Genomic DNA, 25,555 nt, shown 5'->3' with positions numbered 1-25,555 from the left:
AAGGACTTGCTAAGAGCATCCTTGCTTCCAGGAAAGTGCTTTGAGAGATGCTGAAGCACGCTGGCAAGGCCTTGGGTAACCTGCTGCTACAAGGAATTTTGATCATAAATGAGATGTCTGTGCTAGCAAAGGGAATACTGCTCACAGTGAGTGTGGAGTTGGCTGATACCTGTCTGCCCATTGTTTGTGTGCCAGAGATGCAGGATGCAGTGTGAATCTTAATGGTTTCCCTCATACCTGGAGTGATGTATTCTTGGGCCAAATCCTGTCTTCACTCTTTTGTGTAAACAAAGCATTACTTAGCCCAGTGTGGTTTCTAATTTAAAAAGTCAAAACTGGAGCTTAAGCTTTACTATTGATTTAAAAAAAATATACTGCAATCAATAGCTTAAAAGGAAATGGGAGATTATGAATAAATAATAAGGTGCATAGGTATACAGGGAAAATACAGCAGTCCATAAATATACTTAAGAATTCAGTTGTACTGTAAAAAGAAAGGGCATAAAAATGTAGATGACTAAAGCAATATGTGTGCAGAGGAATAATCATATCCCATGAATTAAAATACGCAAGTATTGGGGACTAAATTGCTTTTACTACTCTATACATTTTTTTTAAAGTACTTGGAGGCCTTCAGGTATGACTGCTAAAATAAAAATATTATTACTATGGATTTTGGGGGGCAGATGAGTTGGAACTCAAGGATGTCTCCTGTGCCTTAACTCTATTGCATGTGGTTAAACACATTGGGCCAAATTTATCCCTGGCCTACTATATTTACTGTTGAAAGCACTTTGGAAAAGTGCATATTAAAGCTATATGTAAAAAAGCACTGAATTTGGTGGAGGCATTTAAGGCCAATCAAAAATCAAAGATGTTCTCTCAGGTCAGTTTAGTTTTGGGTGTGGGGAGCAGTTGCTCAGTCAGATTGGTCCAGTGAATCTGAAACAACGGCGCGTGAAAAGATATGGTGGCAAAATAATGGGTCCATGTGGGATACATGCTAATGCTAATCACTGGCTGGGCTATTTCTCGGTTTTTACTCATGGATTTTATCCTCATTTTTTCACTGATTATTATTCTGCCTCGGTGACCACCAAGGTAACTTTGTGCTCTGTTTCACAGGGAAATTTGAGGCCAACTTTTTCTGCTGCACTGTGGAGTTCATATAAGAAGAATTTTCATAGAATTTTCATAGTATTTCCATAGAATTGCTTAGGTTGAAAAAGATTTCTAAGACCGTAGAGTCCAACTATTAATCTAACACCGCCAAGTCCCTCACTAAACCACATCCCTCAAGGCCACAAATACATGACTTTTAAAGACTTCAAGGGATGGTGACTCAATTATTTATCTGGGCAGCCTGTCCCAGTGCTTGACAGCTCTTTCTGAGAACTTTTTGCCCCTAAGATTCAATCTAAGCCTCTCCTGGATAACTTCCAGGTCATTTCCTCTTGTCCTATTGCTGGCACTTGGGAGATGAGACCACCCTCCACCTGGCTACCAACCCACAGAAAGAAGCTGCCATGCTGGGGCTCAGCATGGCCTTTGCTCAGCACTTGTGTAAGCAGCTGGTGCAAGCATGCAAGCTGCTGCAGCCTAAACCTTCACACCTGAGTGGAAGAGGATGTGGCACAGGGGTGAGCCATGGCACCCACATCAGCTCTGCTGAGTACTCAGAGAGAGAAATGGTCAGGGACAGAGCTGGAAATCAGGAGTGCTCATTATGGTCACCAGGGTGGCTGTAATGAAGATAACACAGGAAAACTCTGGCAAGAGGCTGAGCTTGTCCAGGGCAGGCAACAGAGTTGGAAGAGGTCATGCTCCCAGTCTTTTCTCTCCCTGGAGGAGCAGGGAACCACACATGGCCACTTCGAGGCTTTGTCCTGTTTTGTCCCCTTCATTAAAATGCTGTGCTCTGCAGCAAAGGAGAAGGGAAGGTTCAGTTTTGTCTGCCCTGGTTTGCATCTGTGCTACATCACAATTTGTCTGTGTGTGAAATCTGTGTAGTGAGCTAATGGAGTGCATATATGAAGGGGTATCTCTGTCTTTTCAAGATGCTCTCAGATGCTTTGACAACATGTAATACTTTTAATTCTATTTCTGGTAGTTGAAAATATCCCAGTAGTTGCCATGCAAGCAGCTTGCACCTCATATGGCTTGCACTTTCCTGTGGGGAGAGGCTTTTGACCTCAGCGCAGAGCTGTGTTTTTATCGGCAAAATGACTACAATGGGCAAACAGTGTGAGGAGAAGCTCAATTCTCTGCTTCCTTTAAAGTGTAGGGATCACCCAAGCTAAAAGGATTGAGGTGTTTCCAGAAGCACACAGGCATTTCTGTGATGGCTGCTGTGCCTTCTGGGAGATTCCAGTTCAGTGGATGATGCCCTGCTGCGTTGCTTCTGCACAAGATGCCTGCCAGAAGTCAGTCCACTCCTAGCAAGATCAAAGAAGAGCTGCCACTGATTTTTAAGGCTGCATGGCTACAGACTAGAGCAGGTGTGCAAATCACTCCTAGGGATCATACTTTATTTTGGTTACAAGAGTGAAAATAAGGTTATCCTCTCAGAAAGACGATTTAAGCCCCTCTCATTCTTCAAGCTGAGCAAAGCCCTTTCTCATCATATCCTTTTCTTGATCACTGTTTCTTGAGCAGAGGTAGGCCAGTATGGGGTAGCCAGGCTGTCTGTATTTTGATTGTGTAGCAATACAACGTTGTTAAAACTGTGGATCGGGCAAGTGGATCAACAGAAGAAAGAATTACCCAGATTTTCCTCGCAAAACTCAGTGACACAAAAAGAGCATCCCTCTGTCAGCTCAGGGCCTTTGCATGTCCTCTCTCCAGTGATGCAAGCAACATCATTACTTTTTCCCATGTGAAAGTGTTCCTAAAAGTGAGGAACAGTAGACAGAGCAAACTATCCTGGTTTGTCCCCAGTTTGAATCCTGGCCTCATCTGCACAGTGGTGCCACACTGGTGTTACAAAAAAGCAGGTTCAAATGCAACACTGCTGTCCATGCCAAGGAGTTTTGGATGCCCCTGCTCTGCTGCTCCCAATGATGAAGGAGCCAGGACTGGCACCCTTCAGCAGGGTAGCTGGCAAGGGCAGCCCAGGCCCTCTGTGCTGTGACAGGATTCTCAAAATAAACCCTGCAAATGGCTTTTGGGGAGCCCACTGCCCTTACAGAGGGACTCCAGGCCCCTGTGCAAGATCTTCTGTGCCATCCATCCTCATGGTCATCCTCCAGTGGCAGAGACATCATGAGCTCTCATCTCACTTCCATAGTTCTAACCCTTTGGTTGTTCCTGTCTTTCTGCCCCCCTTTCTGTTCCACAAAAAGGTAAGTGATGTTTTGCTAATTCCATGGGTGGGTTGTGAGGGTGTAAAGCACTTTAGAGGAGATGAGTCCTGCAGGCATCCTATTTTGCAGAGCCTTGTGCCTCACCCTGGGTGTGAAGCACTGAGATCTGTCATCCACTTTTCCGAGTCAGGAGCCCAAAACACCTGCATGGAGTGGGACTGACACACCTTGGGCACGGCGCTGTGGAGATAAATGTGACAAAGGGAGAAGAAAAAGTAATACCACCTCCCTTTTCCCCATCTCGTTTTTTCCAGATGCTAGGTTTTGCTCCCTTCCCTGTTGCAGAGGTAATGGAGGGCAGCAGCAGCGTGCCCAGGCTGCCTCTGGGGTCATGGCAGCTGCTGTGACAAAGGGGAGTGTGGTGGGCTGGCTGGATCAGGGAGTGTGCTTGCAGGAGGCAGCCAAAGTTTACATTTGTGAGAAGAAAGTGAAGAAGCGTGGGATTGAAGAACACTGGGTGCTGCCATACAAGCACCATAGCCCCAAGTCTAATGGGTAATAGAGTCATTAATTCTGCTGATTAACTTGGCCTTGGGGTTCATGGAAATGACATCCACCTCCTTTCTTTTTTTTTTTCTTTTTCTATTTTTTTTTAAGCTCAAACTGTGGAACGAGGGAGCATAAAAAAACAAGCTAATTAGAGAGAAATCAGGAGAAAAGAAGCAGGGAGAAAAGAGAAGACAGTCTGAGCATTAATGAGACTGATTTGGGAAGAGGATGTGACAAGCTCTTCAAAAGCATTATTGTCAAATGTGTCACTGTTTCATAGACGGCTACTGCTACCTTTGAGCTTCACGCTGATAGTTAATGATTTGAAACTATAAAAAGATTGAAAAGGTAAAAGAGAAAATGGCAGACTCGACTGGATTTTAATGAGAGTCCCCCCCTTCCCACTTTTCTCTTTTTCCATATGAAGCAGCCTTGGAAAGTAGGAAAAAAGTTCAGTTTTCCCCTGCCTGCTTGCTCTCTCAAGGCAAAAAATGTTTACAAAGGAGAAGGGAAAGTGCAGAGGTCCATCTGTCTCACTCAGACCACCATCCATCTTCCCTTCCTCAAATCCTCAGTTCTCCCATTCACTGTCAAGCAGTGGTGGGGTTGTGGCTGTACAGGCAGAGGACTGACAAAAATAAGCTGAGATTGATGGAAGAGACAGCTATAGCTCTTGTTTGTTTTTTTGTGACGTGCTGAGCAGAAGCAGTCTTCACACTGTGAAATGTAACAAAGAAATCTAAAGTGATTACACAGGTTCATTTGTCAGTATCACTGCTCCAGCTATTGCTGTGTGCAACAATGAGATGACAAGGCATTTATTGCTGATGGTTGGTTATTAGCCGCATTATAGGAAACATTAGCACAGTCTAGGATACATAGACCAGGGAGACAATGGCTTTCTGGGCTCCAAACTCAGCAGGGTAGCCTTGTCATTAAATTTGGTGGCACCAATTTAATTTTTTTTAACAATAAATTGAAAGGAAACTTTGAAAACTAAGCCTGTAACCCTGCATTTACCTTAAGACTGATTAGTGTGCTTTCTTTGGATGCTACATTTTGTGTCAGAAAAGCTGTGCAGCCCAGCAGGCCAGCAAATCTAAGAGATGCAGTGGAAAAGCCTTATAATATGTGGCCTCTTGGCTGATCCAATCCCTACCTTCCAGCACTGACTTCCAAAGTGCCCCTCTGCCACTGGGGTGGACCAGATTCTTCTCAAGCAAGTCACAAGCAAACCTATCAGGAGAAAAGGCTTCTGTAAACTTTTGTTATGACCTTTGTCTTTGCTCTTATCTTTCTCAGACCTGCTCATTTTTTGCTTGTCTTGCCTGGGTCCTTTATCGTCAGATCTTGGTATCTCTCCCATCCTTGTAAATGGCCCCTGTAAGTCACAGAATTGTGGAATATCCTGGGTTGGAAAAGACCTTAAAGGTCATCCAGTTCCAATGGCCCCTCCAGGGGCAGGGACAGCTTCCACTAGACCAGGTTGCTCAGACCCCCATCCTGGCTTTAAACAGTTGGCCTTGAATACTTTTGGGGATGGGGCATCCACAGTTTCTCTGGGCAACCTTCCAGTGACTCACAACCCTGACGAAAGGTTTTTTTCCTAATATCTCATCTAAACCTACTTGCAATTTGAATCCATTCTCCCTTGTCCTGTCACTACTTGCCCTTGTAAAAAGTCCCTCTCTATCTTGTATTGGAAAAGGTATTGGAAAACCACAATTAGTTCACCCTGAAGCCATCTCTTCTCCAGGCTGAAAAATCTGAATTCTGTCAGGCTTTCATCATAGGAGAGGTGCTTCATCCCTCTGATCATTTTGGTGTCAGTCAGACTCCAACAGGTCAGCGTCCTTCCTGTGCTGGGGACCCCAGAGCTGGATACAGCACTGCAGGTGGGGTCTCACCAGAGAAAAAAAAGTCTTTGACAGGGAGGGCTGAGTATGGAAAGTAAAGGTTTGGCATGCATGGGACATGACTGGATGACTGCCATGTTTATTAAGCCATAAAAGGACCTGACTGTTCTGTGGCAAAAGCTGTGTTTGCACAGTGGTGTGAAGCCAGCCCTCAGTTCTGGGGTGAAGTGCCTACTTTTTGTAGTCTTTCAGTACTGAGTTTTGCAGTAAAACAAAAAATTCTGGTGGTGGCTTGTTCTTTTCAAAGAAGGTTTTTTATTATATAATTCATTTTCTTATTAACTCAGAGAGTGAGTAATATATTCCCTGTTCCGTTTTCTCTGACACTCAGCTTCAGTTTATTTTATGCTACCATCAGATTTCCAGAATGCCCCAGATTTTGGCACTGACAGCACTTAAATAAACTGAAACAGTTGTCCTGGGAAAGTTGGAGGTTTTGACAGCTGCATGAGGGATCATGGGACTTCAGCCCATAAAATACCAGTGTAAGGGGAATTACAATGTTTTAAAAACCACTATCACTTGATAACATTGTAAATAGCAACAGGAGCTGTATTTTAACAGATTCAGGCCAAACCCAAGTATCTTTGAATGTAAAATGAAATTTTGCTGGAATCTCTTCATCACCAGATTTGTGTGAATCAGATGTGGAGTTTTGGTTCTTTTTATGTTATGAAATTTATTATATTCTATGTCCTATACATTGTCTGCCTAGCAGTGAATTTAATCTAAACTCTTTGTTCTGGATTCCTTGATCAGAGAAGCAACCTGAAAAGATTCTGCCAGACTCAGATGCTTAAGATTCATGAGTCAGGTTGTAAATTTTATGGCATTTTTGAGGTTAAAAAGGGGTCATTATTTTCTAAACTGTATTTAATGTGTGAGAAAATTAGTACTGTCAGGTCTCTTACATTTATTGAGCAAGGTGATTTTGCCCCCTACTAGAAACACTTTGGGCCATATCATCTGTCTCTGCCCAGAAATTAATTTTGCCTTGAACTACCCAAACAATACTGTTTCCTGCAATTTTGGCATCATTGTGCCATTCTTTCATTAGTTCTGCTCTTTTGTTAATTTTGCGTTTACTTCCAACTTCCTGCTGAAATCCTGTGATTTCAGTGAAATCAGAAAATACGGGGAGCTGATGGCACCGTAAATTGGTTTCAATTAAAGAATGTGTGCCTGCCGAGCTGCGGTCCCTTGAAACAAATATCCCTCACAAGATGGATAGATAGCAGCACCTGTGATCCAGCTTTCAAATGAGAAAATTTGGTAAGAACACTAGAGCAAATCATTTCATTCAACAATAAAAATATTAAACATCAATAACAACGATAGTAATACTAATAGTAATAATAATATGATGTCCCTCCAGACATCAGAGGGTTTGAAAAGGTAGCCAATAGGTCTAAATCTATGGCGGCAATTTTAGAATCACCTAAGAATAAAGTATCTTTTGAGGCCATAAAGCTTGAAACTTGTCACAGAAGAGGCATCTACACTCTCAGAAGAGAAAGCAATCTCTATTTGAGAGCACACAGTCATTTCTGACAAGTAGGGTCTGATGAGTCAGCATTTCAGCTACTGAGTTAATGCAGCATTTGGCAGCTAAGCTAGAAAAAAAGAGTATAAAAAAGCCCTTTGGCATGAACTTTGCTTCTGAGATATATGCAGTGAGTGTATCTCTGAGAAGTGGGAAGGTTTTTGAAGTTATAACAGAGGCTGTTTTAATTTGGGGCAGGCTCATTACAGAACATGGTTTAAAAACATAGATTTTGTTCCCTCTGGCTGTACGCTGTGCTTCACACTAAACTTGGCAAAGACAAAATACAATCCAAGAGAAGGTATCTGTATTGTAAGATAAAAAGCCTCAAAGACTGCCTGCTTTGTGGCTGGCTCAGATCAGATAAGGGCTGCATCTATCATACCCTCCTCGTGGTGTGAACCAGAGCTAGAGGTATTAAGGGGTACGCTAAGATGATGTGTCAAAATTTAATTTAAATGCTACTGTAGTCAAAAAGGCCAAATCTTTCAAAACATTAGATGTTTAGCAGCAGTTGGTGCCAATGGAGTTTTGTTGCCTGAAAGGGAAATGGTGGAAAATGACATAAAGAAGCAGTTGGCAACGCTGCGTGTTGGTCCCACCTATTGTCCCAGCTGTTTCACCCAGGCAGGGGCACACCTTGGACTCTGTAAAGGCTGAGCTGTGCTTCTGCTCACTCTTCTCACAGCTTCCACAGGGAATGTTAAGTTTGGCTTTCAATATACGACTTACGGAGGAAGGGCAATGTCTGTTTTTCAACTGGGACTGAAATGTTAGACTAAAGCTTAGACTTCAGATCCGCAAGAATTTGTACACAAGAGAGCAGCAAGTAACTGATGACACCCTTTCAGGGAATGGATTAAAAAAAAAAAGTAAATTGTTCTTTTCCTTGGAGAATGCTAAATTTTCAGAGTAAAGTGACCAGCTATCCGTTACAAATGATACACAGGTATTTCAGACAAAGGATTTTATTGTTACAATTAATCATTATTTGTGTCATGACGGAGCCTCTGAAGGCCTAGTGAAACCAGATCACTGATGAACCAGGCCCAACAAATACTAAGAATTCATAGCTTGAATACACAAGAGAGCCACGAGAAAGAGCTGTCTTGTAAAAAGCAGCCCAGTGAGCTGCTGCGGAGAGAACACCCAGCCTGAAAACTGCAGCCGAGTCCTCGTGGCAGCCCTGCCTGAGCATTGTGCTTGCTGCCCTGAGCTGAGCCCTGATGGAGCTGCAGGAGCCAGGCTAACTTCTCTGCCCAGCATTGGGCTGGAAAACACCATTGAGAGGCTTGGAGGTGGCACAGCAGCCTTTGGCATGGTGCTGTTTGTGTTTGTGTCCCCAAGGCACAGCCACACCTGCAGCCAGCCGGACGTGCAGGGCATCCCTCCTTCCCCTGGGCTGTGTCTGCCTTCCTGTGGGCATGTGCATAAAACCCCAGTGGAGGAAAACCAAATAATGAACAAACACTCAGAGCTGACCCCGAATGCTTGTGGTTGGTAGATTAAAACAAAGCTTATTGCAGCAGAGTTGCTCAGGATGACCCCTTGGAATTTCACTTTTAAAGGTCAGATGGTAAAAAATGCTGCTTTGCTGCTTGTAGGAAGGAGAGTTTAGCTGTAAGGTCACTTTGTTTTCACACTCTCAGAAATGTTACCTCCACCCTTCACAGGGAATGTAAATCAAGTAAAAAACCACCCAGCAGGGTTATCAGGGTAACACTAAATCAACACCAGCTGCAGCTGCTAGGGGTGAATGTAAAATTTACAGTGAGGCATATGTCTGTTGCTACTGAGCGATTAGCAGTATTTTCAATTAAAACATGCAAAGATCAAGATGATTTTTATTTTAGTGGTCTAAATGAAAGCAAACTTAGAGGCCAAGCTAATCTACGCTTTTAATTCAGTGTTCATGGTGTCTCTAAATCAGGACCATATTGCAAGCTGGAAGAGAACAGGGAGGAGGGCAAACTTTCCTTTCAGCAGTTTTAAAAAAACTGCTGACTAAAATCTGCATCTATCATCTTGTTATTGAAAAGTATAAGTAAAAGGTGAGAGAAAATTGTGTCTGATATGGGATGTTTAGTTGACAGACAGCTCATTGTAACAGATGTGGCTCCTTTTAAATAGCACCGTAAATGAGATCCCAGAAAGACAAGGACAAAGGCTAGGAGAGAGCACTTAGTCTAATTAGACAGAGAAATCCATTTCCGTTTTAACTGAATGCTTCTCTGAATGTGCAGAGATTTCCAAGTTATGAAGCACAAGCGAAGGATGGAGGCTACAGCTATCAGTTCATAATCTGCAAGGCATGGAATAATAATGGTCCTCATTTTTCAAGCACTGATCTTCAGTAGTTTGTTAAACCTGCACATCAACTCCTCACTAAAGCACCTGCAGATTAATGGCATGGCTAGAAAGCTTTTCATCTGGTGTGTATGCGGGGAGAAATTGTAAAGAAAGCAAAGAATGGTCTTAAAATTTTTTCCGTTAAAAAAAATCAAACCACAAAGGAAAGGGCTGGTAGTCCAGATTTTTACTGATGCCAAACTTATAGGAGAAATGAAAATTAAGGCACAGAAAAAAAGACACAGAAATGGTACTATGGTTTCTATAGCAATCAGCACTCCAAACTTGCCATGCATCTCTGTGTGTGCTTTATGCTTGCCACAAGATATTCAAGGCAGGACCCTCTCACCAACTTCTGCTCTTTCACTGCCAGTTGTTCATATATTACTGCCCTTATCAATGTACATGAACCAAAGTTTTCCAGGATCCTCCTACAGTTAACTTTGGAGAGAGAGGCATCTCCAAAGTCTGTTTTATCTTGTCTAGGGCATCTATCTGAGTCTGGCACCTCTAGAGGGTTAATCTGTCAACCTATTGCCCTGTTCTGACTGGAGAGGACAAATGGAGAGGTTAGCAGATGTGCCTCTAGACAGAGAGTTAGGTTGTGATTTTATGAGAAGTGATTTTTCACTTGTCTCCAGAAAACGCTGAAAAATTTTCAACAGAGGTCTGCACACTTGCTTATATCTTTCTCTGTCCTACCCAGAAAGAAAGGGGAAAAATCCAAAAAGAGGAGCTCAAGGAAATGGAGAACATGACTAATTTTTGTTGTCTGTTTTTAAGCTGAGCAGGAATCCAAAATGTAGTGCCTTGGACATTATGTATAATGGATAGCCAGGTATCCAGTCAAGTAGTTTTGTTCAACATTTGTGTTTTTCTAAATAAGTAATTATACTTTCTTGGAACCTGAGGAATCAAATGAAGGGAAAATGTTTCTCATCTCTCACCTCTATACCTCTTCAGCCAGCAGTTCCCTTACGTGCTTGAGAGCCTTTATTTGCAGTCCTGTTACAGTGCTTATGCAAATCTTGTTTTTTCTGGTGGTTTTGGATATGTTTTTCTGCACCTCACCAATAAGTAGCACGTGCTAACAGGGCAGTAGTAGTGAACACAGAGCAATGTGGTTTTCAGAGAGCCATGGGAGCCAAAGTCTGTGGGTCATCTTTAGTCTGGCTGCTGTCATATATTGCAGCCTGAGCTGCAGTACATTTTCACTGCTCTTGCCCATGCTAACTTCAGTGAAAGAGTAACTAAAAAGTCTGGCAAGAGAGTGAGGTGAGGAGAAATAGAAAGTAATTGTTTTCTCCAAGGGAAAAAGCCTGAACCTTTTCCAGAGTCAGGTCCTCTTTAAAAGAGTAGGAGTGGGAACAGGGAACGATGAGCCCTGCTCCTTCCTACGTCTCCAAATATAGGAAGAACGTCTAGGATAGAAACTTCATTTTAGGAAGGATTTGGTACTTCTGAGCTGTGCTTCTTGCATGAAAAGGAACATTTCATTAATTTAAAGGGAGAAGCAAAACCTCTTGCCAGAATGACAACAGGCAGCTTTCTAGATGGTCTGAGGAGCAGTGCAGTGTCTTAGTAACATATGAGCCAAACAAATACTGCTTTTTTTTCAAGCGTAAGATCTGCCAGACTCTTGCCAGTGGTGTTTAACAGGCAAATTGCTTAACAATTACAGGATGGGTTCTGCAACTGGGATCTGTGCAGGTGCAGCCTCCTGGTTATAGGCCAGGCTGATTTTGCAATGCCACTGGCTAAAATTATTTCTAAAGGAAAGCATGATGAAACTGTGTTTGTTTCAGTGTGTGTGTGTACCCATAAGTTTATATACACACACCTTTATGTGTGTGTGAGCATGTGTGAACACAGATATATGTGTGTTTGAACTGTACATTGGCAGTATTTGGAGCAGCATAAAAATCTTGCCAGCACTGCTGGTGATGAATTAACCCCAGAGGACTGAGTTTAGTTTGACGACTCTCAAACAAAACAAAGTCATCCTCAGCCTTGGAGATTAGCAGCACATAAAATGATGAAATAGTGGATGTTCAAAACTCAGCAACGTTGTTTTGTGTTTTCAAGTGGCATGGGATAACATGGGCTCAAAAGCCTATTGCAAGCACAAGCTGGGCATGGGTCATGGTACCAGTCTCAGCTGGATTTTTCCATGAATGTGGGCAGGTAGTTCAGCCCACAGTATTAGCAGTATTTTCCAGACTTAGCAGCTTGTGGACTTCATTTGCTTACAAAGCCACAGAATATGAAATGTACAAAATTATTTTTCTATGATTTCGATCAGAGACAGCCTTAAGTGAGATACTAAGAGAATTAGCTGTGGAATAGATTTTGGTGACAGATGTCCTGTGCTCCGCTGTTATGTAAAAAGCTACCTTACCTTCTCTGTCAGCTGCTATAATTAGAAGAAGTAATATCTGTCAAATAATTGGTTATGCACATTTTTATTAATTTCCTGAGACAATTCCACTCCTGTGCCACTTCTCAATCTCCCTGTGATTTTTAATTTTCTCATTTGGGGAGAACTTTCAGTTAATTAGGCTCCAAAATCTTGCAAACAGCTCTGTAAACATATGCGGTAAGATTTATTTCTTTATATTTGTGAGATCCTGGTATAAGTGTTGTATATTTATAATATTAATATATATAATATAAAAGTAATGCATGGTATTCTTAAAAAATGTCCTCTAAGTTATATAGCACTTTGCAACTGAAAATGGAAAAGAAAAACTATGGTAGAGAATTTTACTTGAAAGTTTAGTTATGCTATGGAGGAGGACTGTAACAGTCTAGGAGCGCTGTAAGCCTGCTTTGTTGGTTGGTCGTGCTTCAACCAGTTAAGATTGTGAAAGATGTTTTTGGTGAGATGAAATGTTTTGAAATGTGAGGCTTAAATATGTATTTAATTTTCTTAGAAAAGGAGTTAACCTGAAGACTTCTTAGAATCTCGAATTTGGTAAACCTGTGAGACAGTGATGATTAGCCTCTTCAAAATGTAAAATCAAAACAAGCAAGAGAAGAACACACGCTTTAAGAAAAGGTGTTGTCCCAGGCACAGGACCAGCTGAAAGACAGGGGAAAGGTGTGGAGAAAACCAAGGAAAACAGTTCCCTGCCTTTCCTAGGGCTACTGCCTCGATAGCATCTGTGCGTGCTGCATGGGCAGGCGAGCTGCCCGAGGGGCTGCAGCCGTCTCCAGCGGATCCGCAGGCGTTGGAGCCGGGGCCGGCTCGGGATGGGCCCGGGGCCGGGGCCGGCTCGGGATGGGCCCGGGGCCGGCTCGGGAGGGGGCAGGGGCCGGCTCGGGATGGGCCCGGGGCCGGCTCGGGATGGGCCCGGGGCCGGCTCGGGATGGGGCCGGGGCCGGCTCGGGATGGGGCCGGGGCCGGCTCGGGATGGGGCCGGGGCCGGCTCGGGATGGGGCCGGGGCCGGCTCGGGATGGGGCCGGGGCCGGCTCGGGATGGGGCCGGGGCCGGCTCGGGATGGGGCCGGGGCCGGCCGCGCTGCCCCGGGCTCCGCTCGGGCACGAGGGGAGCGGGCCGTGCCAGCCCGGCCCTCCCGCCAGCAGCAGCAACAGGCCCCGGCATGCTGGGATGGCGCTGGCCTCGGGAGCTTCGGGCTCAGGGGCAGGCCTTAGGATGAAGGGTGATTTTCTGTGGCTTTGTATAGATAAGAAACCATTAAACATCCAGTACTGCTCTGGAATAAGGGTAATTGGAGAAAGAGCGGAGTTTTTTACCTTTTTCTCTCAGCACTCCCTTTTGGGCACACAGCAGTAGCTGCAACCTAGCCCAAATGTGCTGTCCTATTCAAGCAACAGTGCAGTACCTTCATGGAGAATATGCTGCTGATTATCTCTCCTTATCAGAATTTTTAATGAGATCCACCTGCATTTTGGCAAAGATGCAGGTCAAACGTTTTAAGCCTTATATCAAGGCTCGTGATGAATTCCTGGGCCTTTTGAAAAACCTTGGAGACTTTTACTGATTTGAAAAGGGCCAAGATTTTTCCATAGGATGGTGTAAAAGGACTTGACTTTGATCTCACCATTTGATATTAAGCTTCTTCTCAGTCCAATCTCCACTTACTTTCTGTGTGAGTTCATCCTCCTAGATGGAGAAGGCAGAATTTTTACTCCAGAGCTGACCTGGGAATGGAGTCACTGTGACCAAATCTTGCTGGGTATAAGGATTTCCCTGCATGTTTTTCAGGAGATGGAGGCTGCAGAGGAACCCTGGGATTGACTCAGAGGGCAAGGCAGGTGAGGCTAAGCCTCTTTTGTTCTTCCTGGGGTGATGAGCAGGGTGCAGCCCTGTGCACAGGAGGGAACTCCATCAGGATGCATCCTTCCATGGACTGGAGGATGTGGCAGGCAGTGCACTCAGCAGCACTTTTCCTAGCTCCATGTTGCTTTGTGGAGCGTAGATCTGTGATGTTGCATTTTTTAGGCACTTTTCAGTACTGGAGGCAGAGCGCCAAGGGTGAAATACATCCCTCCTTGCACTTCTGGACCTTTTGGCAAGGCCAGTCTCTGTGAGCATGAAGAAAGTGGACTGGACAGTGCCTCCTGCAGTGCTGTGATAGATAGTGCCATGAAGTGGATGTGATGTGGTTATTAGGCTGTGATCCAGTTCATACTGGGTGGTATTGATTGGTGTTGGTTCAGTGCTTGCTACGTATTTTATCAATTGACCTTTGTGATTGTATTCCTGCTCTGCTTCTTTTACTTCTAATTCTCTTTGCCTCCAGTTTCTGTAACTCCTAATCTTCCTGTGTTTGATTTCTAATAGTATTTCTTTAGTCTTCTGTTACAGGAAAGCTTTTTTAGTAAAGCTATACTTTCCTTTGCTTTATTTCCCTTTGTTTGCTTTTTAAAATCTTTTTTTTTTCTTCAAGAAATCCACCTGCTCTTCTTGATACATCAATTCCATTAAGAGATTCAGCTTCTAAAATATTTTGCCCTCAGCAGAAGAAAGAAGTATAAATGCAGGTGTTTTGCAATAAAGCTCAGGGGTGCAGAAACTGTTTTTATGGCAGATCTTGTCAAATAGGATTTAGAGAACCCGATAACATAATACAGTTCGATAACATAATGCCTTCGTGAACAGTTCTCCTGGCCATCTGTGGAGCTGCATGGTTACACCAGCTGAAGATCTGGTAGCCTATTTCCAAGATGTTGTTTGTAAATATGCACTGAAAACCTGAAAGAATAATTGTAGCTAAGTGCATTTAGCTGGGTGCAATTCACTGCGGGTATTAATTTTGGACTTTTGCTGAAAGCAAGGAAGACAATGTTGTCTGCTGGGTTGTTTTAGCACTGGCTGGTACTAAAACAAGGTAGGGAGCTAAAATATCTTCCTAGATGTATGCAGCTGCCTATATGGCAAAATTAGGTTTGAAACTAAAGAGTTTCTGACTCACAGCAGAGCTCACAACAAGGAATGTGCTACCTGCGTGTAGCACAGACCTTTAACACACAGAACTCCTCAGGCTGTAAGAAATGCAACATGGGAAAAAAAGAACAAGTTTTTGCCAGTCAAAAAAAGATAAATAATACACTGTTAAGCCACAATGTGAACAAAATTAACCTTTCAGCAAGGGGATGCAGAGCATCAGAAACAAGGTCACAGGATTTTCAAACATTTATTTAGTTGCAAGAGATATAAAATGTCCAGTGGTAACTGTGAATCCCCACAGATATCAATTAGATTAATTTAAAGATCTCAGATTTTTATTCCTGGCTGAAGTTTAGAGTTATCAATTAGATGCTTTCTAGGAGCTTATTACAGCTTTTTTGTAGGAAGAAATTTGAAACTCACAGCCCAGAAGAGTGGTCGTTGATAGCAAAAGAGGGAAAGGAATGTCAAAATATGTATTGTGGAACTGTGATAAAGTACCATCATTTTAGAAATCTTGCTTTGTGAATAGTTCACAAGTGCCTGTTCTCTATCCACTTTCATCCAATGCTCTCTTTAATGACCTGGATCATGGGAGGCTTAGCAAGCCTGAAGCTAAAACAAATCTGAGAACAACTGCAAGCACAACAGGGAAAGAGTTAGAATTAAAAGCAATTCTGAAAAACTGAAGATTTTTCCTAAATATAAGATGAAATTCCACAGTGCCTGGTGCAAGGTATGGGACAACAAAAATTGTTAATTAAATAAGGGGTGAGAAACTTTTGGTTTCTTCCAGGAAGGATCTCAGAGTGATATTGGATCACAAGCCAAGCAGATGTGAACAATGTCAGCCTGCTGTGAAGAGGAGAAAGTCCACCCTGTGATGAGCAAACAACAAAGGAAATTATGCTTCCACTGCTAAAGCTATTTCATGTCCAGTGTCTGGCACTGTGCTTCATGAAAGCCATTGATCACTTGGAGGGGATGAAGGGAAGATTAAGTTATTAAAAATGTGATCTAAGCATATAGCTTAGGAAGAAAAAAGGCAAAGATTTGGGTTACTTACTCTAAGGGAGAGCAGATTGATGGAGGAAATGGGACAGGATAACAGTTTTCAAGTGGAAAGAGATGGGAATGATCTGTTCTCTACACCTCTGGCAGGCAAAGCAAGAAGCAGTGGTCATAAGCTGCAGAGAGAAGGACCTGGGAGAGAAAGCAAGAGAAAATATGAGGATAGCAAGGAACTGGACAAGAAGTGGAACTGGGTAGCCATCCTCCTAGGTGCGGTGTTTTTCAGAGCGGGGGAGACAAGCAACCACTGGGAATAGCATTGAGATACAGTTTGTCCTACCCTGGTACATCTCAAGGTGTTTTCCAGCTCTGTCTCCTGTGATTCCACAATGCCTGTATTGGTGAAAGCTGCGGGAATGATGCCACATTTGCAGAAAGCATGGGACAGAGGATAAACTGGTCATGCAACACTATGTCTGTGTTGATGCTCATGAGAGTTTTTCCACTGACAGCCAGCAAATGCAGCACCTCAACACTTACTTAATTGTAGAACTAACTGCACTTTGGTGTTGTGCTTTGTGGTGATTGAAAAAAAATAAATGAAATTATGCCATCACAAGGATGCTCTTGAGCCTGCTGGCAATACCCAGAGTTTTCTTGCACACACAGTAGTCTTGCATTCCTTTGAGGAGCCTTTGTTGTAGTGCTGCTTTTCCCTTCAGTCTCTCTGTGTAGGTAAAAATACTTGGTCTGCACATCATCCAGGTTACCTGTGACCGGTCTTTTAGTAGATGTTGGGGTGCCAATAGAAAGAAGTGCTTTAGGTAATGGGGTATGTACTGGGAAACAAGCATTGCTAACAACACTCTACAGAAACAGGCAGCTTGGATGAATTTTGAAAAGGTATGGGAATTCCATTTCATGGACACAGGCAGCTCTCTGCCAGCTGATCTTACTCCCCCAGGATGGTCCTGGTCATCCTTCTTTTATTAGTATGGATGGCGCCTCTCTTGTCAGCAAATTCCTCTACAGCAGTAGCTGCTATTGAAGAGAAACGTGCCATGGGAGCAGTGATTCTCCAAGCTCAATCCAGCAATGAGCATGGCTCCACTTAAAGAAAGGTAGTCCTGAAGAGATTCTCTCTAGTTCCCAGAGCAATACAGGGTGGTACAATGCATTACCCAAGCTACACCAGCTTCAACAGATTGGCAGCAGCCTTCCAGCCTGTATGGCTGCTCCCAGACCATCTGACCCAGGTGAAGCCAAAAACTAACAGACAAAAGAAGATGAAGCCTCTTTGGTTTAAGCTCTGAATGCAGTGTGTCTGGTCTTCATCTCAACACAGCACAGGGCGGATTCAAAGTGCCTTTTCAAGCCTGTCTCTCCATCTTGTACTAATACTAGAAGGAAAAAACACATCCATTTTAGAAATTGCCTCTCACTCAATCTGGTAGTATCTGAGTGTGTTTGTGAAACCACTTCAGAATTACACTTAAACAAAAGGATAAAAAATTCCCTCTTCAATAGTGCCTGAACAGATCAGCCTGTCTGATACTGTTACAGTATGAGGGCAGTGAGAGAAATATTTTCATGAACAAATCACTTACCAGGAAAAATGGTCCATTTTCTTAAAACTAGCACAATTCATAACTTTTATATATATTCTTTTTGTTATTTCCCAATGCATTAAAAGCAAACTAGCCATTGCCCTTATCATCTTTGAGATTTTAAAGTAAATTGCAATGGTCACCATAGGGATTTCTTCTACCTTTTTATTTTAAAATTTGTTGTAATACACTTCCTTTATTGAAAAACATTCACACTTGTGTTATCATGTAGTGTCACACGACTACAAATATTTGACCAGTTTTGGGGTCGAACCCAAATGTTTTCTCAGTTTAGATCTTTGTGTGTCTCAATAATATAAAAATTAAAGTTGAAAATATGGTGAAGACTTAGGGTGACTCCTAGCAAAGCTGATGCTATTAAATATGAAGAATGATATGAAGAATGATGTTGAATATGTATACCTTGGTGTTCCTTTGGGATCCTCTGCCTCCCAAATTTTGCAGCTCAGCATTTTTACAGCCCCACAAGCTGCAGGGGTTCCCTCAGCGAGCCTGAGAGATGCAGTTGGTTTCAATACATCCTGTAAGAGCCAAAATGTCCAAAGTGTCTCTGGAGGTGCAGGATCGCTGAACAGGATCTGGCCAGGGACACTGATGTCTGAGAGAGTATTTTTAAGGCTGTTGTGAGGCAGACAGAGAAAATCTGTAAGATGATATTGAGAAAGAAATTTGTGTTCACCAGGGAGATAACTCCTGAGAGGGAAGGAAGAAGGAAAGATGCAGGAAAAGCATATTCCAGAGCAAGGGGAAAAGGAGGATTTTGGGGTAAGAGGAGAGAAAAATAACCTCAGTGGTTTTATTTTTGGGGCAGTAATCTTGGAGCTGGAGTCTCAGGATATTTTAAGTAAGTTGTTTTGAAATTGTTTAGCATTGCAACATTGCTTCTATTCAGCTTGAAAATCAGATGGCCAAAGACCATTTCTATCAACTGTCATGTTTGATCACTGGCCACCTGGGTACTGAAAAGTAAATGAGTGAAATTCTATATCTTTTTGCTTCTAATTTTTTTTTCATTCCCAAGGGCCACAAATGGCAGAAAAGTATACGCCTTTAGTCTTAAAAACTGAGGGAAAGTTCCCAAGGGCAAGCCATGGAGTGACTCCAGGAATGACCACATTGCTGGATGAGGAGACAAGGCAGCCTGTAATGGCACAGCCCAGCAGAGCTGTGCTCCATTCTTTGAGCCACCAGTAGCTGATAACCTCGAGTGCTCACACAGCAAGGATTGGGTTTTGCTCTTTTTTTTTTAATGAACCTCTCAAGCATTGATAAATTTTATTCGGTCTTCTACAATGTGAACAGAGTGTGAAATTCTACATTGCTGCACAGTGGAAAGGGAACAGCACTATCTTGTAATGTACTTATTTGTCTCCATGAGGGATTGCTGCCAAGTTTCTGTGAATACACTTTTTTTGGCTGCCCTTAAATGAGCAAGAATGCTGACAATTTATTCCCACAACACCCAAAACTTTTTTTCTGGTATTTTCTGACATTCAAACACACACATAAAAACATGTATACACATGTGCAAAACTTTACCAGAATTAAAACCACTTGTTTTTTTGTGATCACAGCATCTTATTTCCTACAGCCTCAGAAAATGCATGGAGATAGCTAAATTATAAGTTTACTCAAGTGTTTGAGATTTTTTATATCTGTGTAATACTAAAATAGTTGCCATTCTGACAGACAAAAATCAAACATGAGAAATATGATGCATATCCTCTGCAGCTTTATTAAGACTATTTCTGAGATGGAGGAAAAAAGAAGGGAGAATGGTTAAGTCCGACATTTAAGAAGTAGGCAAAAGTTCACATTCCAAAGCTGCAGTAGTTTTTAATTAAAAGAAAAGCAAGTAAAAATGACAGATGAAATGTTCCTTGCATCTTTATAAATCTGCTGCTCTCCAAAGATGGCCAGGCACTTGCTTGGAGTGTGTACACATGAGTAAGTGAGCGTGTGCGTGTTATATCTATTTCTACAAGCAGGGCATATTTCCAGTAGTGGCAGGTAGTAGAAATGATGAGTACAAGATGGGAAAAGGCTTTGGTGATGAATGATCAAATTTTCAGAAACATCTCACCTCATTTGATTTGTTCATAAAATCCATTACAAGAATAAATAGTATTTTCCTACCTCAGGCATTCTGTGCTTTTTTGGTCACAGGATGATGGTTTTCTGCTGTATCTGAAGGTGGAGGTTTGATGTTTTTTTGTTAAATAGTATGTCATCAGAAAAAAATACCTGCATTTTTTTTAAAAAAACATTGTGGCATTGGGAAGGCGACAGCATCATCAAACAGTCAGCAGTGGTGTATAGGTAAGGAATTTGTATGAAGAGCTTTCTAGCTAGAGTGATCTATTTAATAGCCAGGAGTCAGAGAACGAGGGCAAAAGAGCCAAAGGAATGATTGTGCTGATATAAACATTTCTCCTGTCATTTTTCTCCCTCTGAAAACAAGAGCTTCTTGAACAGCCAGCGCTGTCCATTTCCATCAGCTTTGGTGGGGTGGAGGTGGAAGCTTGGGCTCACAACCAGGAAAAATCTCTGAGGCTTGCAGAGTCAGAATCACTGTGCAGTTTTCTGCAAATATTTCTTTACAGTTGAATCCCAGAAAGTATTTTCTACTGCTACTACTGTTATTGGCTACTCATTTTTCAATGGTATTCATTCCTTGTGAAGCAATAAAGAAAACATGTTTTTATTCTCTTTGCTGGCCTCTAATGGAAAGTGCTTTTGAGAGTCCACTTTTCCACGTGGTCTTGTGGGGCATTTGGTGATGTTTTCTGTCCTTGCATGTAGCATATTATTGACTGTAGCAGCACTTCTGAGTTCCTGAGCCTGGGGACAGGTTTTCTTAGGATGAAACTAGTGCACATTAGTCTCTGCAACGAAAACCCAGGCCCAGTGAGAGCAGAGTACACTATGATCCCTTAGGAACCCCAGACTTTGTGGCAGAGAGCTAAGCAGGTAACGTAGGTGCAACCACAGTGAATGACATTTGCATTAATTTCAAGTATTCATGATTAGGCTACAGAGACTCACAAATAATTAGGCTTATTAATGTATGTAATGCCTTAGAAAGCTGGGAGCCTTAATCAGAGGCTAAAATACAGTTTTTATGATATTGCAGTAGGGAAGCTTTTGTGGCTCTTGGATCACTCAGGTGCTATGGCTTTTCCTTCCCAATCTTAGCAAAATTAGCAATTAGCAACCATTCCAGAGCTCTGACATGAGAATTTTCATGCAGCACAACAGGTGCATGTGTTTCTGCAGAATCCTCAGAAAGTCATGCTTGTGTGCTTCTCCTCTTCCAAGGGCCAACAGAAAAAGGGGAATTCTCAGCCGTGTGGCATCCATGGATTCTCAGCGAGGCCCTCTGCCATGCTGAGGTTCAGAGGGTGTCCCTGCAGATGGTGCAGCATTCTGTCTGACAGTGCCACTTGAAGTCATGTTGGAGTTCAGGTTAGTCTCTCCCATCTGAGATTGCACCAGGGGCAATAGGCAGGGGCCAGACTCTGCCTCCCTCCCACAAGAATTTTGCACAAACGAGGCCTCTGCAAAGATACCATGTCCTATGACTTGTGCCTGCTGCTAGAAACCATGCTGTGGATGTAAACTTCTCTCCCCATCTGGCTACTTATGATGCTGTGTCCTTGAAATTATGAGAGCTGCCTGGCACGGTGCACCCCCTGTCTCAGCTCTGAGCTCTGTATTTCTGCTCCCCATTAGGTGCATTGAGCTTTTTGCAGTGCTCACATTGCTGGAGGATTGTGCACGCTGGTCCAGAATAGGCAACTTTCTTTGCCTGGCAAGCTCTTGTTGTGGCACCAAGAGTTTGTGCCCAGCAGGATCTGACTGGATGTTTTGCTGCTGATACCGATCAGCCTCTGCTCCTGTGGCAAGCATAGGTTAGCCCTCCCGCTATTTGTCGATCAACTCCTCTGCCTTCCATACATTAAAAACTCTTCTACAATTTCACAGTGTCTTCATATTCTTGTCTGCTTTAAAATAAAATTATCTTCTGATCGTTTTCCAATTTGCAATGAAGCATTGTTCTAAACCTTTTCCACTTACAGGTTTCCAGAGAGTTTAACTCTATTGTGGGTTTTACTGCTTCATTATCTTCATAGATACTTGTTTAATTCTTCTGACAACTAGAACCATATGCTATGTGGTTGTCACTGAGATGGGGAGTCTGAGGGAGGTTAAAAGTGCACATTAAAAATACAATTTTTCACAGGTTGCATTGGGAAAAACACTATTGATCTTCTGTCGGCCATTTGGGCTTTTTATGTGTCGTTCTGTTTAAAATGCCTTCAAGGAAGTCCTTTGAGAATGAAATTTTAGGTCATGAAAGACGGAAAGGCTGAGAACTCAAAAAATTAAAATCCTTCGTTTTTTAAGAGTGCAGCACTCCTCTTGCACCAGGCTGGTGGCAATGTAGATTTCCTTCCCATCGAGGTACTGAACCAGCAGTAACTGTGCACTGCTCAGGGGACATTGTGCCAAAGGTGGGTCAAGCCCTGCTCTCTGTGGTGAGCCTCCAAGAAGGAGCAGTGGGGAGGGCTGGTCAGGCAGCACTGGGATGCAGGATCAAGTTGTTCCCTAGCCTGAACCACCCAGTTTATTTGGAGGAGGCAGCAGCAAAGTCCTCAAATGAGTCCTGCCTCTGCAGTTTCTCAGGCTTGGCCCAGGGTAGATCTTCTGGCTGTTCCCACATGTCCCTTATGAGTGACAGGCAAAAGTACACTCCAGGAAAGCTGAACTCTGCTGCTGCTGTTTGGGCATTGTGCTATTGTCTAGATTAAAAATAATCAGCTGCAGTCTCAGCTGTCTGAGTTAAATACTTTAAATTCTATTGCAAGTGGGTTGACTTGAAGTATTTGGACACCATGCTCTCCATGCTGAAGGAGCTGAACTTCCCTCTTCTCCTTTCTTAGCTTACTTTTTGGCAGTAGGTTGCAGAAAACACATCTGCTACCCTTGGCAACTAAAGGCACCTTCGTTTTCAGATAGATTCTGTGTAAATACCAAACAAAACATATATTATAGATGCTTGGCTTGGATCTAGTAGAAAATTTGCTTTCTAAGCCGCTTTCTTCTTCTCTGGTTTGTGCAGGCGTAAGGGCATTTCTGCAGCTATGAGCGACTTTCCATCGACACAGTATTTTCCTATCTAACTGAGGTTTAGTGGCCACCATCCAGCTGACCCTCCTTCTGAAGGCACATAGCCTGCAAAAACACAATCTGAGGGAGCACTGCTGCTTTTTTTTTGCCACAGAAACAGAAGGGGATAAACCCCATTCCACCTCAACCTCAGTGGAGCTGTGACAGGCCACACGTGCACTTCCTCACTTCACCAAATGTGATAGCAAATAATTGAGCAAATAATTGCCATGAGTTGATTGCTTCATAAATTTTGTCCTTCCTCTCCTTCAGGTTTTGGTCTGCTTGTAAGCAAGCTGGGATTTTGTCAGCTGTCCCAAGTACCCTCTGAAGGATTCTTTGTCTGCAGAACTGCTGGGCGCCTGTCATGCCGGTGGAGACAGAGGTTGTGTGGTATGTTTCTGTCCTCTGAGTGGACTTCTAGAATCTTTTTTCTGGGATAAATATTTGGGTTTGCAGTTTTGAAAATGGCTTACCACAAATATTTGCCTAAAATTTGCCAGTGCAGGGAATGTTTCTTCAGCAAACACATTTACCAGCGTGCTTTCAGTCTGTAAACACCACCGAGGTGTGAACACAGTCAAAGGGAATTAATTTTTAATGCAAATTATTATTAATATAAAATAATTTGGAGAAGGCTGGAATCAGCTTTTTGTCTTCTGTTTTGGGAAGCACTCAGCAGTCCAAATGCAGACACACTCTGTGCAAGCCTTTACCTTTTGGGGGTGGGGCTGAAAAGAGGAGTGTGCATTTGGAGCTCAAGCTGCAGTGACATCTACCCCCATTTGGAGAGTTGAACGGGGTACCTGTGTGTGCTATGAACCAGCCCATTGAGCCTGCCCGGGCATGAATGATGAATCATGGCACTCAGAAGGTCCTTGCAGCTGTCCTGGTGACCAGCCTTTTTTGTGGGGTGAAGGGAAGGTGGGAAATGGATGCTCTTGCTGCACTGAGCCTCAGTAGAGGTGGCGCTCAGTGGGGTTGGGAAGCAAAGAGCTGGTGGGACTCAACCTGATCCTGTGGTGATGTAGCCCAGGAAAAACAGGCAGGCTGAAGAAATAAAGGCTTTGTCTTCTTTTTGCTGAGGTGGCAGCTCCTGGCTAGGCTAGTAAGTACAAAGACTTGTGTTTTGAGCTGCCTTTTTGGTGGACTTCCCTCCCAGTTGAAGTTCTCCCCAGTTTGGTGGTAGGGCACCTTATCCTGGGATCAGTTTTCCAGTATGGGTTTTCCTGCCCTCTTTGGTGCAGAAGTGCTGCCCTGGAGTTGGTTCTCTGAGATGTGGCAACTTTGGAAGGAGGAAAGGGGCTGTGGTGACATCTGCTCTCTGCCTCTGTCTCCCTAGCTGGGGTCAGCCTGCGGTGGAACACACCACCTCGCTGTGCCCTCACCGTGCCAGGGACTGGGGAAAGGACACTTTGCCTGAAGGACTGGTGTTGGCAGTCTGTAGCAAGTCTGTGGCTTGATAATTATGGATTCCCAATCCAGTATTAGAGCTAATTTGCTAGCTCTAGAGAAGTGATGGCTTGGCAGAGGGGAGATGTCATTATTCTTATTAGCACCGGTAGTTTTAGACCAAACCCTCTGGACTCACTCAGCATGAGAGTCTGCAGATTTTCAATCGAGAAATGAGTGACCCAAGTTTGGATAAAACATTTATTTGTTAGACTGAGCAAGATTCTTTCATGGCCAGGAACACGAGCAAGAAATCTTATTTTCATTCTAGGGCTCTTGGAAGGTTGTCAGGGCTTCTGAATATAATCAAACTCCTGTCTTATTAAAGGTTCTTTTCTTCATCAGTACATTGTCCACTAGCAAGGTGGGAGGCTCTGTCACTGATGCCAGAGCAGACTGAGGGCTTCTCTTAGAGCAGCTAATTATATTTTCCCTTTTTTTTCTTCTTCTTTCATTGCAGAAAGACAGAATAGTTGTGAATAAATTGGGAAAAGGGAGGGTGAGGAGAACTCAGAATTCATTAATATTCATACTTAGCCACAAGTACACAGGAAAGGTGACAAGGAGCTGGCTGCCCAGAAACCTATGCACCTTGGCGCTAGATAGAAAATTGAATTTAATTATAGTTACCTTTAGCTCAGCACCTAATGAGCATGTTTGAAATAATGGAGGGCTGCTGTATAATAGAAGATCCAGGACTCAAACAGAAAATGCAAACCTTCCCTCCTTCTTCCCTGCTCTGCTGAATTTAAAATAATTCTGCCAAGGCCCACGAGACCAAGTAGATTTCTATTCTTGTTTTCTCAGTGATTATCACAGAAAATCATCCAGAAAAAAAAAATCAAATAATATGGTCAGTAGGGAGGAACAAGCACATTTTAATAGGGAATAAAAGAATGGAGACTTATTCCATTCTCACTTTGCCTAGTGAGCACTGCTAGGGTCTTGAGGTCTTTGTTTTTTTCTTTTTTTCCTCTCATATCATGCTGTTTTATCCATTCTCTGATAGCTCTTAGGTTTTGTTTTTTTTTATCCTTTATCTTATTTTCTGGTAAACTACTATCCATAGAGTTTACTACCTTGTTGCTAGGGGAGAAAGAAGCCAAGGAGATTTCTTTCACACACATTTCCTAGGGCTGCTTCAGAATGTTGGTTCTCACAAGCAACTTTAAAACCACAGACCCAAATCCTTCTCTGTAGCACACAGACACAGGCTGGATGG

At 43.0% G+C, this 25,555-nt stretch overlaps 1 long non-coding RNA gene across 1 annotated transcript in view; it reads left to right on the top strand.

Moving 5' to 3' along the window:
* Positions 1 to 25,555, top strand: part of LOC134420129 (uncharacterized) — a 95,117-nt gene that overhangs the window by 50,141 nt on the left and 19,421 nt on the right. Inside the window, exon 2 of the long non-coding RNA XR_010028255.1 lies at positions 23,155 to 23,274. This is a non-coding gene — a long non-coding RNA (uncharacterized LOC134420129). The remainder of the gene's footprint in view (positions 1 to 23,154; positions 23,275 to 25,555) is intronic.

Source organism: Melospiza melodia, chromosome 1 (assembly GCF_035770615.1).
Source record: "Melospiza melodia melodia isolate bMelMel2 chromosome 1, bMelMel2.pri, whole genome shotgun sequence".
Taxonomy (NCBI): domain Eukaryota; kingdom Metazoa; phylum Chordata; class Aves; order Passeriformes; family Passerellidae; genus Melospiza; species Melospiza melodia.
This window is presented reverse-complemented; position numbering and strand designations above follow the sequence as displayed.